Source organism: Eumetopias jubatus, unplaced genomic scaffold (assembly GCF_037043125.1).
Source record: "Eumetopias jubatus isolate StellerSeaLion01/CBP00866 unplaced genomic scaffold, mEumJub1_p1.0 scaffold_16, whole genome shotgun sequence".
Classification (NCBI taxonomy): domain Eukaryota; kingdom Metazoa; phylum Chordata; class Mammalia; order Carnivora; family Otariidae; genus Eumetopias; species Eumetopias jubatus.
This window is the reverse complement of record NW_028274822.1, coordinates 14,855,079-14,872,078: the sequence shown is the minus strand read 5'-3', so window position 1 is coordinate 14,872,078 and position 17,000 is coordinate 14,855,079. Positions and strand designations below refer to the sequence as shown.

Genomic DNA, 17,000 nt, shown 5'->3' with positions numbered 1-17,000 from the left:
AAAACAGGGACAAAGAGCCTTTTTATCAACCCTGTGACAGACTAATTATGAGTCACCCCAATTGAAGCCACTAACAACTATCAAAGGAAGATAATTGCAACATTTTTAATGCGACATCATCAGATTTTTAAATCGGGCATTGAGTGCCTATTACCAGAGTTGTGAAGAAGCAATTCTGCAATGGGACTGAGGCCTTGATTTGATTTCTTCAGCTCCCCAAGCTTGCCCCCGAAGAACAGACAGGCCACCAGGAACCTCCAGGTTGTCCAACTGGCTCTGGCCCCCAGGAAGGGATTTGTGAGCATTTCACTTCAAGGAATACCACCCAGGCTGGTTGGCTGCAGATGTGAGCTGCCTGTACTTCACTCCTCAGGAAGTCTGGGTGGGAGAGCTCCCGCCTCCCGATGGGCAGGATGCTTGCCTCTTCATATCCCTGCTCACGCTGAGCAGCTTTGGCCAGGCAATCACGGCGCTCATTGGCTCCCATTCACTTGCAAGCAGCCTGGTGTGTAAGACAGGGGAGAGATGGAGAGATTGAAAAAGGGAGCAGCTTTCCGAGGCTTTGTGGGGGCGGGGAAAAACTATTTTCCCCTCTATCTATCTTAGGTTCATTGGCTGAAGCCCTTGAATCAAACTGATAAAAGACAGGTTAACAGGGCGCCTGGGTGGCTCAGTCAGTTAAGCGTCTGCCTTCAGCTCAGGTCATGATCCCAGCGTCCTGGGATCAAGCCCCGCATCGGGCTCCCTGATCAGTGGGAGGCCTGCTTCTCCCTCTCCTGTCTGCCACTCCCCCTGCTTGTGCTTTCTTTCTCTCTCTCTCTTTCAAGGAAAACAAACAAACAAACAAACAGATCAACAACAACAAAAAACAACCCACATCTAATTACCTGTATATGCTCAGGGATTTCACAAAGAAATGAGACTCCCCTAGGCAGCCAGATGATGGAGGGTTATATACCATCTTAGGCTAAAAAAAGGAAAAGGGGTTTGGGGCTTCTGGGTTGGGGAAGCAAGTTATGGGAAGGTGACAAGTAAAAATATGGTAATCAAGGGTAGTTTGGTATGGTTTGTCATGCAGACTTTAGCGGGTACCTACTCTATTGATGAGAGTTGTTAAAAGTTCTCCCCCTCCATTTGGCAACTGGTTAAGGATGAGAAGACTCAAAGCAAAACCTTATAGGATTCCAGATACGGATGACTAGACCGGGATGGGCACTGAGCTAGGGACCGATGAGGAAGTCAGGTGGATGCGAAGGGGCTGGGACTGGGGAGGAGGTCATTGAAAATTAAGTTTAGACGTAATGAATTCAAGAAGCTGGCAGGACATCCAGGTTGAATATGTTCCCTGGAAAGGAAAAATGTTAGACGTGATCAGAAGTTAAATTTTGAAATTCATTTCACTTGTGTTGAAGTGAGGGCTGAAGCTTAGAAATGAGTGAGAGAGCCAGATATGCAAATAGAGAATTAAAACTGAAGTATGAAATCCTGGTCAACACTTAGCATTAGGCACCTGGAGGAGGAAGAGAAGCCAGAAGAGGAGTGAGAAATTGCCAGAGATGAGACAGAGAACCAGGACCCCACAGGATTATAGTATGTTAAATATGACTGTGTTTATTTTCTGGTAACGAAATGCCAGAAACTGAATGGCTTCAAACAACAGAAATATATTATTTCACAGTTCTGAGGGCTAGAAGTCCAAAACCCAGGGCTCAGCAGGGCCATCCTCTCTCTGAAGCCTGTAAGAGAGAAGCCTTCCTTGCTTCTTCTTCTTGCTTCTGGTGGTGACCAGCAACCTGCGGTGCTCCTTGCCTTACATCTGCAGCACACGCATCTCTGCCTCTGTCGTCGTGGGTCATTCTCCCTGTGTGTCTCTGTCTCTTTTCTCCTAAGGACACTGGTCATATTGGATTAGTGCCCAACCTAATGATCTCATTTCAACTTGATTACCTCTGCAAAGACCCTATTTTGAAATAAGGTCCCATTCACAGGTAGTAGGGGTTAGGATTTCACATATCTTTTGGGGGACACAACCTGTAACAATTAGCAATCTCAAAGAAGGAGAAAATAATTGGTATCTTATGCTTTTAAGGAGGCATACAATGACTGAGAGAGGGTCATTTTGAGAGCTGATGAGTTGACATTACAGTACAGTGGTGGTAATGCAAGCCAGCTTTTAAGAGCGGAAGAATAAAGTAAAAGAGGCAACAAGTATGGCCTGCAATTTAGAATGTGGCCGGAGAAAGCAGTGGGGTAGGCCTGGCAGCATGAAGAAGTCTGTCTTCAGTTCTTGGTACCACTACGGGCCCAAACACAGAAGTGCCCTTACCCAGATCCCTTCCACATTGCTCTGTCATTTCTCTGCTTCAGAGTTCGTGCACTCCTGGGGGGCACCCACAAACGTCCTGTTTCCTGTCTGAAGGCCACCCTGACTCATTTTTAGGGCTTAGATAATTAATGTGCCAGTGAATGAATAGCCCTGGGACCCAGCCCCGCCCCCCCCCCCTTCTTGTAAGGCTTTTTGGTGACTCACTGGTCTGGTATTCCCAAAGGAAGACAGAAGATTTTCCTAAGATTATTATATTTTTAAGGTTTAAACATGAGGACTATGTAACTAAGGCTATACGCTTTTATTTATTTTTAAAGATTTTATTTATTTATTTGACAGAGAGAAAGACACAACAAGAAAAGGAACACAACGAGGGAGAGTGGGAGAGGGAGAAGCAGGCTTCCCACTGAGCGAGGAGCCCGATGCGGGGCTCGATCCCAGGACCTGAGCCAAAGGCAGATGCTTAATGACTGAGCCATCCAGGCGCCCCGCTATACGCTTTTAGACAGTAGAATGATTCAGCCCAAAAATTCCTAGAGAGTGTGCAAGGAGAGGGGGATCAGATGTACAAGCCCAAGCAGGAAAGTTTGGGAAGTGTTGAGGACCCAGGCCAGGGACATAAAGTAGGACCCAGCTTAAGGACATAGACAGCAGCAGGATCCAGGCTACGAAGCAAGACCATTGCCCACAAGGTGGGTACAGAGTCTCCCCACAAAGGGCCTCCCTCTAACATGGGAGGATGGATTACAGATTCCGTTCCAGGATCATCTGCCCTGCTTTTCCTCCTCTGGGACCTAATTTGTTATACATCTTCCTTATACTAAAAAAAAAAAAAAAAAAAAAAAGGCCCTGCTGATACACTAGCTCCAAAATTGTGTTCATTCTCTCCACGTAACATAAATGTGTGTTAACAAGGAACACATATCTGGTATATGCAGAAGACTCAAAAGTGAAGAACTTCAAGTTGGATCAAATCTTGCATACATATAGGCTCTGAAGGGGTCCAGAATAAGCCACCATGGCATAAAAATTATTTTGAGCCAACGACATCTGGGTTCCTGAAATCCCTTATCTGCCTAAAAGCAGAGTTTCCCAAAAGAACTTAACTGTCATAAATCCCCTCCCCAGAGCAGCTCTAATTTTCTCTTCCTAGAGAATAGAAGTTGGCATCACACCCAAAGAGGCATTGCCATGAAACTCTCCTACCACCCAAATATTTTCCTAAGCGCCCATTTATCTTTCAAAAACTTCCTTTGGTTTTCTATCAGTGCCCTTTATCCATTCCCCACTAAGAAGGCATTTGTTTTCCCAGAAGTGTCCCTCTGTCTCTCCCCATTCCCTGTTAAAATGATATGTAAGCCCCAAATTCTGACGGCCTCCCTGAGCCGCATTTCTCTGCAAACTCCCATGCATACATATGTAATTAAATCTGTTTATTCCTCTTGCTAATCTCTTTGTCAGATTAATCTGCAGGCCCTCAATGGCTAAACTTAAGAGGGTAGAGGAAAAGTTTTTCTTCCCTGACCGTACTTGGGAAACATTTGCATTCCAGACCGTGATAAAAGAGAATTACTCTTGGCTCAGTTGACTCCAAGGATAGAATTAAGTCAACTTAGGGAAAAGCTTGGGAGCTGATACTCAGGGTTGATCAGATTTCCCCTAGAGGGAAAGGACATATTACTACCACTTTTCTCCAAGACTTGTAGATGCCCCCAATCATAAAGCAGCTGTCTGTACGGGAGGATTCACCAGCTGTCTTGGCTAACCAAACAATGGAAGCCCGAATAATGACCCTCAAAGATATCCAGATCCTATTCCCTAGAACCTACAAATGTTACCAAATATGGCAAAAGGTTTTTTTTTTTTTACAGGTATGATTCAGTTAAGGATCTTAAGGAGATTATCCTGCATTATCTACACTTTTACACAGGCACTGAATGTAATAAGAATCATAAGAGGGAGACACAGGGAGATTTGACTACATAAAAGGAAGAGGGTGAGGTGAGGTTGGCAACAGAGATTGGAGTAATGTAGCCTCAAGCTAAGAAATTCTTGCAGCATCTAGAAGACAGAAGAGGCAAGGAACATATTGTCTACTGGATTCTCCAGAAGTAACTAGCCCTGACAACACCTGGATTTTAGTCTCATAAGACCCGTTTCAGACTTCTGATCTCCAGAACTATAAGAGAATATATTTGAGTTGTTCTATTTTATTTACTTACTTACTTACTTACTTACTTACTTACTTACTTACTTACTTTGAGGGATAGAGTGTGAGCAGAGTGCGGGGGGGCATGAGGGGCAGAGAAAGAGGGATAGAATTTTAAGCAGACTCTGCTGAGCACAGAGCCTGACACGGGGCTCAATCTCACAACCCTGAGATCATGACCTGAGCCGAAATCAAGAGTTGGACACTTGGAACCCCTCTAACCACTCCTCTTTTCCAGAGTCTGGCCTCTCTTCCCAGCATGGCCGCTGCCCCCAGCCCACACAGAATAATGGTGACAGCTGAGGTACTGAATATTGATAGAAAACTCTATGAGGGTAAAACAAAAGAAGTCTATGAATTGCCAGATAGTCCAGGAAAAGTGCTCCTGCAGTCCAAGGACTAGATTACAGCAGGAAATGCAGCCAGAAAGAATCACTTGGAAGGATAAATAAAATAAACTGCCAGTTGTATCTTTCAGTTGTTAAAGGAAGCAGGTCTCAAAACTGCTTTCCCCAGAAAATGTGGGGAGACAGCTTTCATTACACCTAAGTGTGAAATGATTCCAATTGAATGGGTTTGTAGAAGAATAGCAGCTGGTTCTTTTCTCAAAAGAAATCTTGGTGTCAAGGAGGGATATAAGTTCTACCCACCTAAAGTGGAGCTGTTTCTCAAGGATGATGCCAATAATGAGCCACAGTGGTCTGGGGAACAGCTAATTGCTGCAAAATTTTGCTTTGCTGGACTTGTTATAGGCCAGACTGAAGAAGATATTATGAGTCATGCTACACAGGCTATTTTTGAAATACTGGAGAAATCCTAGTTGCCCCAGAACTGTATGCTGGTTGACACGAAGATTGAATTTGGTGTTGATGTAACCACCAAAGAAATTGTTCTTGCTGATGTTATTGGTAATGATTCCTGGAGACTCTAGCCGTCAGGAGATTGAAGCCAACAGAAAGATAAACAGTCACATTGTGACCTCAAGGAAGTAACTCCCAAAGGGCTCTGGTTGGTAAAGAAAAATTTTGAGTGGGTTGCAGAAAGAGTGGAGTTGCTTCTGAAATCAGAAAGTCTGTGCGGAGCTGTAGTATTGATGGACTCAACTTCCGATCTCAGTCACTGTGAAAAAATCAAGCAAGCTTGTAGAAATTTTGGCATGCCATGTGAACTTCGGGTAACATCTGCCCTTAAGGAACCAGAGGAAATTCTGAGGATTAAAGCAGAGTATGAAGGGGGTGGCATTCCTACTGTATTTGTGGCAGTGGCAGGCAGAAGCAATGGTTTGGGGCCAGTGATGTCTGGTAACACTGCATACCCAGTTATCAGCTGCCCTCCACTCACTCCAGACCGGGGAGCTCAGGATGTGTGGTCTTCTCTTCAACTACCCAGTGGTCTTGGCTGTTCAACCATATTTTCTCCGGAAGAATCAGCTCAGTTTGCTGCTCAGATATTTGGATTAAACAACCATTTGGTATGGGCTAAACTGTGAGCAAGTATATTGAACACATGGATTTCCTTGAAGCAGGCTGACAAGAAAATCTGAGAGGGCAATTTATAAAACATTGTTTTTTTGTTTGTTTAGAAAAAATATACATTTCTTGTTTAGTTTCAGAAAAAAATCAAGAGGAAAAGTTTTAAAGTCGGTCAAAGAAAACAATAAAATTTACTACTGAATAAAAAAAAGGGAGAGAGAGAGAGAGAGTTGGATGCTTAACTGACTAAGTCATCCAAGCACCCCTATTTGTGTTGTTTTAAGTCTCCAAGTTTGTGGTAATTTTTATTTTTTTTATTTTTTTTAAAGATTTTTATTTATTTATTTGAGAGAGAGAATGAGAGAGAGAGAAAGGTCAGAGGGAGAAGCAGGCTCCCTGCTCAGCAGGGAGCCCGATGTGGGACTCGATCCCAGGACTCCAGGATCATGACCTGAGCCGAAGGCAGTCGCTTAACCAACTGAGCCACCCAGGCGCCCTGTGGTAATTTTTACAGCAGCAATAAGAAACTAATGCACAAATTAGCCTCATATTCGGAGGCCCACAATGTCATCCTAAATGCAACTCAGGCTCTCCCTATATGTGATCACTGTCTAAGTTAATCCTGTCTAAGTTAAATGCCCCAAATCTCCAGTTCTCCCACTCTTGCTCTGGTGGAGTCTTTTCTTTCTCCTTATCTCTTTCTGGTGCCACCCTACTTATCCTTCTTCCCTTCCAATGCAAAACGAAAGAAAATCTGTGTCCCAGTTAGTCGAGAATGGAGATAGCAAATAGGGACAAGAAAGGGACAGAGTGAGTTGCCTTCAGGATGAATCCAGAGGGGGTGTTATTAGTAATTAAGGGCTGGCTGGTAAATGTTCTGGCACACTAGTAAAACTTTGGCAGGTTCACTACATCAGCTAATATATTAAATACTGTGTTTTATAATGTGCATAAAGAGGAGTACCATTTAGACCTTGCCAGGACCTCTTCTGAGAAAGCTGTGAGTTCTCAGATGTTTGGAAAAGGATTCTTCCAAATTTCTAGGCAAAACAAATTAAAGAAGAAAACAGAGCTGCTCAGCTACTTGACCTTTTTCTCTATTCACACCTTCTGATTGTACAGGTTTGTGTAGAGGAGTCAGGAGTTAACATCTTAGATCAGTCCCTGGCCCATATTAGCACTGATTAAATGTTACATATTATTATTAAAATTATTTTCTCTAATGATTCTGAATTAGCTAAATAATTACTCCCTCCTTTCCAAAAGATCCTTCAGGAATGTTAGAAAATCAAAAAGAGACGCACAAAGGTCAAACTGGACTTTGTTTCTCTTTGGGAATTGCCTCCTGCTTCAAGAACAACTTTTTATATACGCATCTTGCATTAAAATGGGATTTTCTTTCCTTCTCTTGCCTGTGTGAGAACAAATAAATCTGTTGTCCTGTCAGAAATACTTAAATTGACCTCAGCCATGGATCACTCCTGACTCTTCCAAGTGATCTGCCTCGCCCACAGGCAAATCCATAGGACTTATTCCAACAAATATGATAGAAATCTGGATTTGCCCAAAAATCCTAGAGGGAAAGCTTAAGGAGAAATATTCTATGCTTGGTTGCATCCGGGATCAAGACTTATTGGGATATGTGAAAACCCAAGTAGTCTGGCCCCACATTTTGAATTTGACCTCTCGCCTAATGACGCTTTCCCATTTCTGGTCAGTGCACCCCCACTTCCTCCTTGTCCACATTATTTTAGGATGTTCCCTCTCTCTACACAGTCCCTTCCACTTCCCTGACTTTCCCACCTCCAACTCCACAGTAGGCTTCTCTCTGCCTTACCCATTCTCTTCTGAATGAAAAGAGTCTTGGAAAAAGGCAAAGTAAGTAGTGCTACAAACTTGGGATTCATTTTTGAAAACTGTACATACATTCATATGTATTAAATCAAGGCAGGGAATAGAGTCACAACAGATCACAAGAATGGTCTTCAAAGTAAATTGTAGCCTGTTGTATGGCTCAAATTTACTTATAAACTATACAGAAATAAATTAACTTGTGTTATCCATCCCTCCATTCTTCTGTGCTTGGGGAATCTCATATCCAGCAAATGTATAAAGTGGAATTTTAACATACACAGACCCTTCCGTGTTATTAAAGAACCTAAAATTTGGGAAGGAAAGATGGCAGAGGAGTAGGGGACCCTATTTCAACTGGTCCCTGGAATTGAGCTGGATATCTACCAGACCACTGTGAGCACCCACGAAACTAGCCTGAGATGTAAGAAGATCTGGATCTCTACGAACAGAATATCGCCAACTCGTTGGTGCCGAGGTACGAAGCAGGGACCCGTGATTCCGCCGGCAGATATTGCAGGATAAATGGCAGTGGGAGGGTGCCTGGCCGTGGGGATCCTACACCGCCGGTGAGTGACAGCCTCGCGCGCTGGGGACGGGGCACAGACTCAGGGACCGGGCACAGACTCGCAGACCGGTAGTGGCGGGGAAAGGACTTTAGGGTAGCCCCCGGGGCGGAAACCCGGAGCGGCGGGGTGGGGGGGTCGGGGCGGCTGGTGGTTTTAGAAGCACAAAGGGCAGAGACACCGTGCTCCAAACTGGAGGCGGGACTGGGGGCGCAGCAGAGGGGCGCACAACCCAGGCCGCTGCAGTTTATAGCAGCACGGACAGAAACGGAGACGGTGTGACCTGGAGAGCTCAATGAGGAACAGACTGCGGTCTCTCTGCTCTGAGGCAGAGGATTGGAACCGGTCTCTTCTGCTCTGACTCGTGGAAGAGACGCGGAAAGCCACCAGGGAAAGCTGCCAGAGAACAAAAGCCCCAAAAAACTGGTTCCCACTGAGCCCATCCCCCGCCACAGGGGGGGCAGGGCAACTCGGCCCAAACAGGGTTGCCTGAGTAACAGCGCGGCAGGCCCCTCCCCCAGAAGACAGGCTGGGAAAACAAGAGGCCAGCAACCCCAAGGTCCCAAGAAAACAGGTGCATCTTGCTTGGGTTCTGGTCAATAATTTGGACTCTGTACATTCCCTCAACCACCCATCAACAGAATGACTAGGAGGAGGAGCCCCCAAAATAGAAAAGACTCAGAGATCATGACTTATGCGGCAGATTTACAAATGGATGCAGATATAACCAAGATGTCGGAGATGGAATTCAGGCTAGCAATTGTGAAGACAATGGCTAGAATGGAGAAATCAACTAATGGCAACACAGAGTCTCTAAGGGCAGAAATGAAAGCTGAATTGGCAGAACTTAAAAATGCTATCAGTGAGATCCAATCCAATCTAGATCATCTAACAGCTAGCGTAAGTGAGGCAGAAGAACGAATAAGCGACCTGGAAGACAATATAATAGATAAAAAGGGAAAAGAGGAGGCCAGGGAAAAACAACTCAGAATCCATGAAAACAGAATCAGAGAAATAAGTGACACCATGAAGTGTTCCAATGTCAGAATAATTGGAATCCCGGAGGGAGTGGAGAGAGAGAGAGGACTAGAAGATGTATTTGAGCAAATCGTAGATGAGAACTTCCCTAATCTGGGGAATGAAACGAACATTCATGTCCTAGAGGCAGAGAGGACCCCTCCCAAGATCAAGGAAAACAGGCCAACACCCCGGCATGTAATAGTAAAACTTGCAAATCTTAGAACCAAGGAAACCATCTTAAGGGCCGTTAGGGGGAAGAGATTCCTTAGGTACAGAGGGAGGAACATCAGAATAACATCAGACCTATCCACAGAGAACTGGCAAGCCAGAAAGGCCTGGCAAGACATATTCAGGGTACTAAATGAGAAGAACATGCAGCCAAGAATACTTTATCTGGCAAGGCTTTTGTTTAGAATGTATGGAGAGATGCAGAGCTTCCACGACCGGCAGAAACTGAAAGAATATGTGACCACTAAGCCGGCCCTGCAAGAAATATTAAGGGGGGTTCTATAAAAGGAGAACGACCCCAAGAGTGATATACAACAGAAATTTACAGGGACAATCTATAAAAACAAGGTCCTCACAGGCAACATGATGACAATTAATTCATATCTTTCAATAATCACTCTCAACGTGAATGGCCTAAATGCTCCCATAAAATGGCACAGGGTTGCAGATTGGATAAAAAGACAGGACCTATCCATATGCTGCCTACAAGAGACTCATTTTGAACCTAAAGATACATCCAGACTGAAAGTGAAGGGATGGAGATCCATCTTCCATGCCAGCGGACCTCCAAAGAAAGCTGGGGTAGCAATTCTTGTATCAGACAAATTAGATTTTAAACTAAAGTCTGTAATTAGAGACACAGAAGGACACTATATCATTCTTAAAGGTCTACCCAACAAGAAGATCTAACAATTGTAAATATCTATGCTCCCAACATGGGAGCAGCCATCTACATAAGCCAACTGTTAACCAAACTAAAGAGTCATATTGATAACAATACGTTAATTGTAGGAGACCTCAATACTCCACTCTCGGCAATGGACAGATAATCTAAGCAGAAAATCAACAAGGAAACAAGAGCTTTGAATGATATATTGGACCAGATGGACCTCATAGATATTTACAGAACATTCCACCCTAAAACAACAGAATACTCATTCTTCTCGAGTGCACATGGAACTTTCTCCAGAATAGATCACATACTGGGTCAAAAATCAGGTCTCAACCGATACCGAAAGATTGCGATTATTCCCTGCATATTCTCAGACCACAGTGCTTTAAAACTGGAACTCAATCACAAGAAAAAATTTGGCAGAAATTCAGACACTTGGAAGCTAAAGACCACTCTGCTCAAGAGTGTTTGGGTCAACCCGGAAATCAAAGAAGAACTTAAACAATTCATAGAAATCAATGAAAACGAAAACACATCGGTCCAAAACCTATGGGATACTGCAAAGGCGGTCCTAAGGGGGAAATACATAGCCATCCAAGCCTCACTCAAAAAAATAGAAAAATCCCGAATTCACCAACTAACTCTACACCCTAAAGAACTAGAGAAAAAGCAACAAACGATGCCTAAGCCACGCATTAGAAGAGAAATAATTAAAATTAAAGCAGAGATCAATGAATTAGGAACCAGAAACACAGTAGATCAGATCAATGAAACTAAAAGTTGGTTCTCTGAAAGAATTAATAAGATCGATAAACCACTGGCCAGACTTATCCAAAAGAAAAGAGAAAGGACCCAAATTAATAAAATTATGAATGAAAGGGGAGAGATCACGACCAACACCAAGGAAATAGAAGTAATTATTAGAAGTTATTATCAACAACTAGATGCCAATAAACTGAGCAATCTGGATGAAATGGAGGCCTTCCTGGAAACCCGTAAGCTGCCAAGACTGAAACAGGAAGAAATTGACAACCTGAATAGGCCAATAACCAGTAACGAGATTGAAGCAGTGATCAAAAACCTCCCCAAAAACAAGAGTCCAGGGCCTGATGGATTCCCTGGGGAATTCTACCAAACATTCAAAGAAGAAATAATACCTATTCTCCTGAAGCTGTTTCAAAAAATAGAAACAGAAGGAAAACTTCCAGACTCATTCTATGAGGCCAGCATTACCTTAATCCCCAAACCAGGCAAAGACCCCATCAAAAAGGAGAATTTCAGACCAATATCCCTGATGGATATGGATTCCAAAATCCTTAACAAAATCCTAGCCAATAGGATCCAAAAATACATTAAAAGGCTCATCCACCATGACCAAGTGGGATTTATCCCCAGGATGCAAGGGTGGTTCAACATTCACAAATCAATCAATGTGATACAACACATTAATAAGAGGAGGGAGAAGAACCATATGGTCCTCTCAATTGATGCAGAAAAAGCATTTGACAAAATACAGCATCCTTTCCTGATTAAAGCTCTTCAGAGTATAGGGATAGAGGGAACATTCCTCAAGTTCTTAAAATCCATCTATGAGAAACCCACAGTGAATATCATCCTCAATGGGGAAAAGCTGAGAGGCTTTCCCTTAAGATCAGGAACACGTCAAGGATGCCCACTCTCGCCACTATTGTTCAACATAGTACTAGAAGTCTTAGCAAAAGCAATCAGACAACAAAAATAAATTAAAGGTATTCAAATTGGCAAAGAAGAAGTCAAACTCTCTCTTTTCGCAGACGACATGATACTTTATGTGGAAAACCCAAAAGACTCCACCCCCCAAATTACTAGAACTCATACAGCAATTCAGTAATGTGGCGGGATACAAAATCAATGCACAGAAATCAGTTGCTTTCTTATACACTAACAACGCAACTGTAGAAAGAGAAATTAGAGAAACGATTCCATTTACAATAGCACCAAAAACCGTAAGATACCTCGGAATAAACCTAAGCAAAGAGGTAAAGGATCTATACTCTAGGAACTACTGAACACTCATGAAAGAAATTGAAGAAGACACAAAAAGATGGAAAAATATTCCATGCTCATGGACCGGAAGAATAAACATTGTTAAAATGTCTATGCTACCCAGAGCAATCTATACCTTCAATGCCATCCTGATCAAAATTCCAATGACATTTTTCAAAGTGCTGGAACAAACAATCCTAAAATTTGTATGGAATCAGAAAAGACCCCGAATCGCCAAGGAAATGTTGAAAAAGGAAAACAAAGCTGGGGGCATCATGTTGCCCAATTTCAAGCTATATTACAAAGCTGTGATCACCAAGACAGCATGGTACTGGCACAAAAACAGACATATAGACCAATGGAACAGAATAGAGAACCCAGATATGAACCCTCAACTCTATGGTCAAATAATCTTTGACAAAGCAGGAAAAAACATACAATGGAAAAAAGTCTCTTCAATAAATGGTGCTGGGAAAATTGGACAGCCACATGCAGAAGAATGAAACTCGACCATTCTCTAACACCATTCACAAAGATAAACTCAAAGTGGATGAAAGACCTCAGTGTGAGACAGGAATCCATCAAAATCCTAGAGGAGAACATAGGCAGTAACCTCTTTGACATCGCCCACAGCAACTTCTTTCAAGATACATCTCCAAAAGCTAGTGAAACAAAAGCAAACATGAACTTTTGGGACTTCATCAAGATAAAAAGCTTCTGCACAGCAAAGGAAACAGTCAACAAAACAAAGAGGCAACCCACAGAATGGGAGAAGATATTTGCAAATGACACTACAGATAAAGGGCTGGTATCCAAGATCTATAAAGAACTTCTTAAACTCAACACCCAAAAAACAAATAATCAAGTCAAAAAGTGGGCAGAAGATATGAAAAGACACTTCTCTGAAGAAGACATAGAAATAGCTAATAGACACATGAAAAAATGTTCATCATCATTAGCCATCAGGGAAATTCAAATCAAAACCACATTGAGATACCACCTTACACCAGTTAGAATGGCAAAAATGGACAGGGAAAGAAACAACAAATGTTGCAGAGGTTGTGGAGAAAGGGGAACCCTCTTCCACTGTTGGTGGGAATGCAAGTTGGTACAGCCACTTTGGAAAACGGTGTGGAGGTGCCTCAAAAATTTAAAAATAGAGCTACCCTATGACCCAGCAATTGCACTACTGGGTATTTACCCCAGAGACACAGATGTAGTGAAAAGAAGGGCCATATGCACCCCAATGTTCATAGCAGCAACGTCCGCAATAGCCAAACTGTGGAAAGAGCCGAGATGCCCTTCAACAGATGAATGGATAAAGAAGATGTGGTCCATATATACAACGGAATATTACTCAGCCATCAGAAAGGATGAATACCCAGCTTTTACATCAACATGGATGGGACTGGAGGAGATTACGCTAAGTGAGATAAATCAAGCAGAGAAAGTCAATTATCATATGGTTTCACTTATTTGTGGAACATAAGGAAGAGCATGGAGGACATTAGGAGAAGGAAGGGAAAAATGAAGGAGGGAGATCGGAGGGAGAGGTGAACCATGAGAGACTGTGGACTCTGAGAAACAAACAGGGTTTTAAAGGGGAGGGGGGAGGGGGGATGGGTTAGCCTGGTGATGGGTATTAAGGAGGGCACGTTCTGCGTGGAGCACTGGGTGTTATATGAAAACAATGGAGCGTGGATCACCACATCAAAAACTAATGATGTATTGTATGGTGACTAACATAACATAATAAAATTAAAAAAAAAAAGAACCTAAAATTTATATACAAAGGTGATATTCTCAACGGTCAGCTCTTTCATAGCCTTATTCAACCTCAGCCTCCTTTTCCTCTGAGGCTGTGATAGAGGCTGGCTACTCCAGCCTGGAAATGTAAGGTCAGCTCATGATTTATCTTGGCAATTATCGCTACACTTCCAGAGCACACCTGGTGGGAGCAATTACTTGTATTTCCAGAAACCATATTTGTCTGAGAAATCTTCACATCTCTTTTCTCTCCTAAAAACAATTAAAATAAATTCTAAATGGAGAAGTGACCACTATATTTCAGTCTACATCACACACCTTATGTTGCTATCTACTTCACTCAAGCATGACTCCCACACTGCTGTTTCCAGTTTTGTGGAAAGCACAGCTATTCACTGGCCATAACTTTAATGAAGGAAAAATGATTCTGGATAGAAGACATAGAAACAAACTAATCATTGATCTGGCCATTTCACTACTTCAAGACAGGGCTATTTTTAAAACTTACTCTATAACTTGCTAATGCCGACTATTCGCAGTACTCCATACTCACCAAAATGTTAGAAGTCTACCAGTTTGAACTAACTCTCCCTGCCCCAGTATCTAAGTCTTTTTGCCAAATATATTACTTACCTATTAATAATGGCATAAGCTGAGTAAGCTTTCCTTAAGACTAATTTAAGTAAATCAGAAGATAAATGAACTATGTCCTTGGATTTTATGCCACTTTGGAAAATAGCCATGTACAAACCTTCAGGAACACAGTTAAAAATAAGAATGAGTACACTTTCCCCAAAAGGCCTCATGGTTGTCCTTGACAATTGTCTCAAAAGATTAAGAGCACACATCTAATCCCAAGACTCTCCTGTCTTCAATAATTCAGCTCAGTAAACCTTTATCAATCATTTACCATGTACAAATGACCACGCTTGTCATTTTAGTGGGCATAAAGATAAATAAGACATGGTACCTGCCCAAGAAGAACTTATTCATTTCTCATCCATTAAGATATTGACACCGTTTTAGTAGCCAATTTTATTTTCTGTTCCCAACAAGACTTGAATTAGACAAAATCAAAGCATGTCCTGCCCTTTGCGGCATGAGCTAAATCTACAGTCAAAACACTAATGTTAAAATAAAGGAGGAAGAAAATATTAACAATTTTCTTTCCAGGAAGTCAGTTTGTATTGTTTAGAATCTCTTTTCTCAGAGCGGGTTTTTTTCCCCCAAAAAATTCTTAGGTGAGTTCTCAACTATTTGTTCTCATTATAATTTTGCTTCTGGTTTACTCTAAGACCCACAGGTAAAATCTTATGCTTTATTACATGAGAGCACGGGAATCTAGCTTCCTCATAAGGAAAACAGAAAACTAGTGAGAAAAAGCTGTTGAAAGAATGAACCCCATCACGTCCTGTGAAACTTGAAGAGTTCCCCTTAAGATGAAATTTTGAACACAGACAAAATGCTGAAGAGTTAATGGTCAGAGACAGCCAGTTTTCATGAGCTCTAAGGAGATCTGGTGTTTAAATTTGAATCAGAAGTGTGAAATAAAGAAAATGCTGCCTGTGTTAGGAGGGCTGAGGTTGGAACAAACAGCAACCTTTTCTTTGATACCCTGGAGTCCTTTGCCTGGCTCAGCCAACAGGTCAGCTTAAGGCACTGTCATGACAAAATGCTCTAATTTGAGTCTGGATTTGCTTAAAGGCTACATAAAACCTAGTAGAGTTGTTGATGTGTAGGGGAGGAAAACAATTTTCTCTCTATCTTTCTTAGTTCTTGGCTGGGGCCCCTATAACTAACACGAGAAAAACTGTATAATGTATAATTCGTGTATATATAGGCGATGCCCAGAGAAAAGTGAGTATCTCTAAGAAGTGGCTTAGAATTTCAGCTTAAAGGCCATGGTCCGCTAAAGACAAAAGAAGTATGGTGGAGAGGAAGGTCAGTTATGGGGAGGTTAGGAGGTAAAGCATAACAAACAAAGGTAAGGTTTGTTATGCACATTTAAATCAATGCTTTCTCTATTGACAAAAAAAGAAAAAAAGATTCTCTTGTATTTCAGAGCCATTCTTCTCTTCCTGATACAGTGATACAGAGAGGGAGACACCCCTAAAAATGTAGACTTCCTTTATAAATGTAAATTTCCCTTACAAAAGGGTAACTGCTACTGTGTTTTAAATTAATTACCTAATAACCTTTATTCAGGAAGTAAAAGTAACCGAAACAGTGGTTCATAAGGTACATCACACAAGGCCTGTGTGCAAGGACGCTGCCCCAATTCCACACTCACTCCCCCTCAGGCGCCCTATTAAGACGTCATTCTGGATAGCCACAAAATGGTGGTAACATATCCAAAATAATACATTAGTGTCAATGCATTAAAACATTTAGGGGACTCGGTGGAGAAGACAAAGGGCAGAGAAGACAGCAATGTTGAAATGATCAAACTTCTAACAGCTAGCATCCTTCCAATTTTATATTAGGCTCTTTGATTTGGACACTCTTTTTCAATGTAAAAACAGTGCACATGAACCCTCTTCTGCTTTCTGCTCAGCTTCTCCCAATGTGCCATTCAACCCTATGCAATATTTCATAAAATAAATTATTTTAAGTATTTTTCAACAATGAGAACAATAAAGAAAAGAGCCATGAAAGTAAGAACATCAATCGCTATAGTTGCATGTATGATCCATGATTCTTGATCAATAGGAATACATCCATAAATATTCAGAACTGGAAGTGACCTTGAAATTTTTATTGCAACCATTTCATTTTATCAGCTTCAAATACCAAAGCTCTGAGAGATTAAATTGCCCTCACTCATGTCTCCAGTATGCAGTAGAAACTGCAATAAAGATCAATT

General features: G+C 42.1%; 1 pseudogene; it reads left to right on the top strand.

Moving 5' to 3' along the window:
- Positions 1-4,809: 4,809 nt before the first annotated feature.
- LOC114208923 (bifunctional phosphoribosylaminoimidazole carboxylase/phosphoribosylaminoimidazole succinocarboxamide synthetase pseudogene) lies at positions 4,810-6,093 on the top strand (annotated as a pseudogene).
- Positions 6,094-17,000: the final 10,907 nt, after the last annotated feature.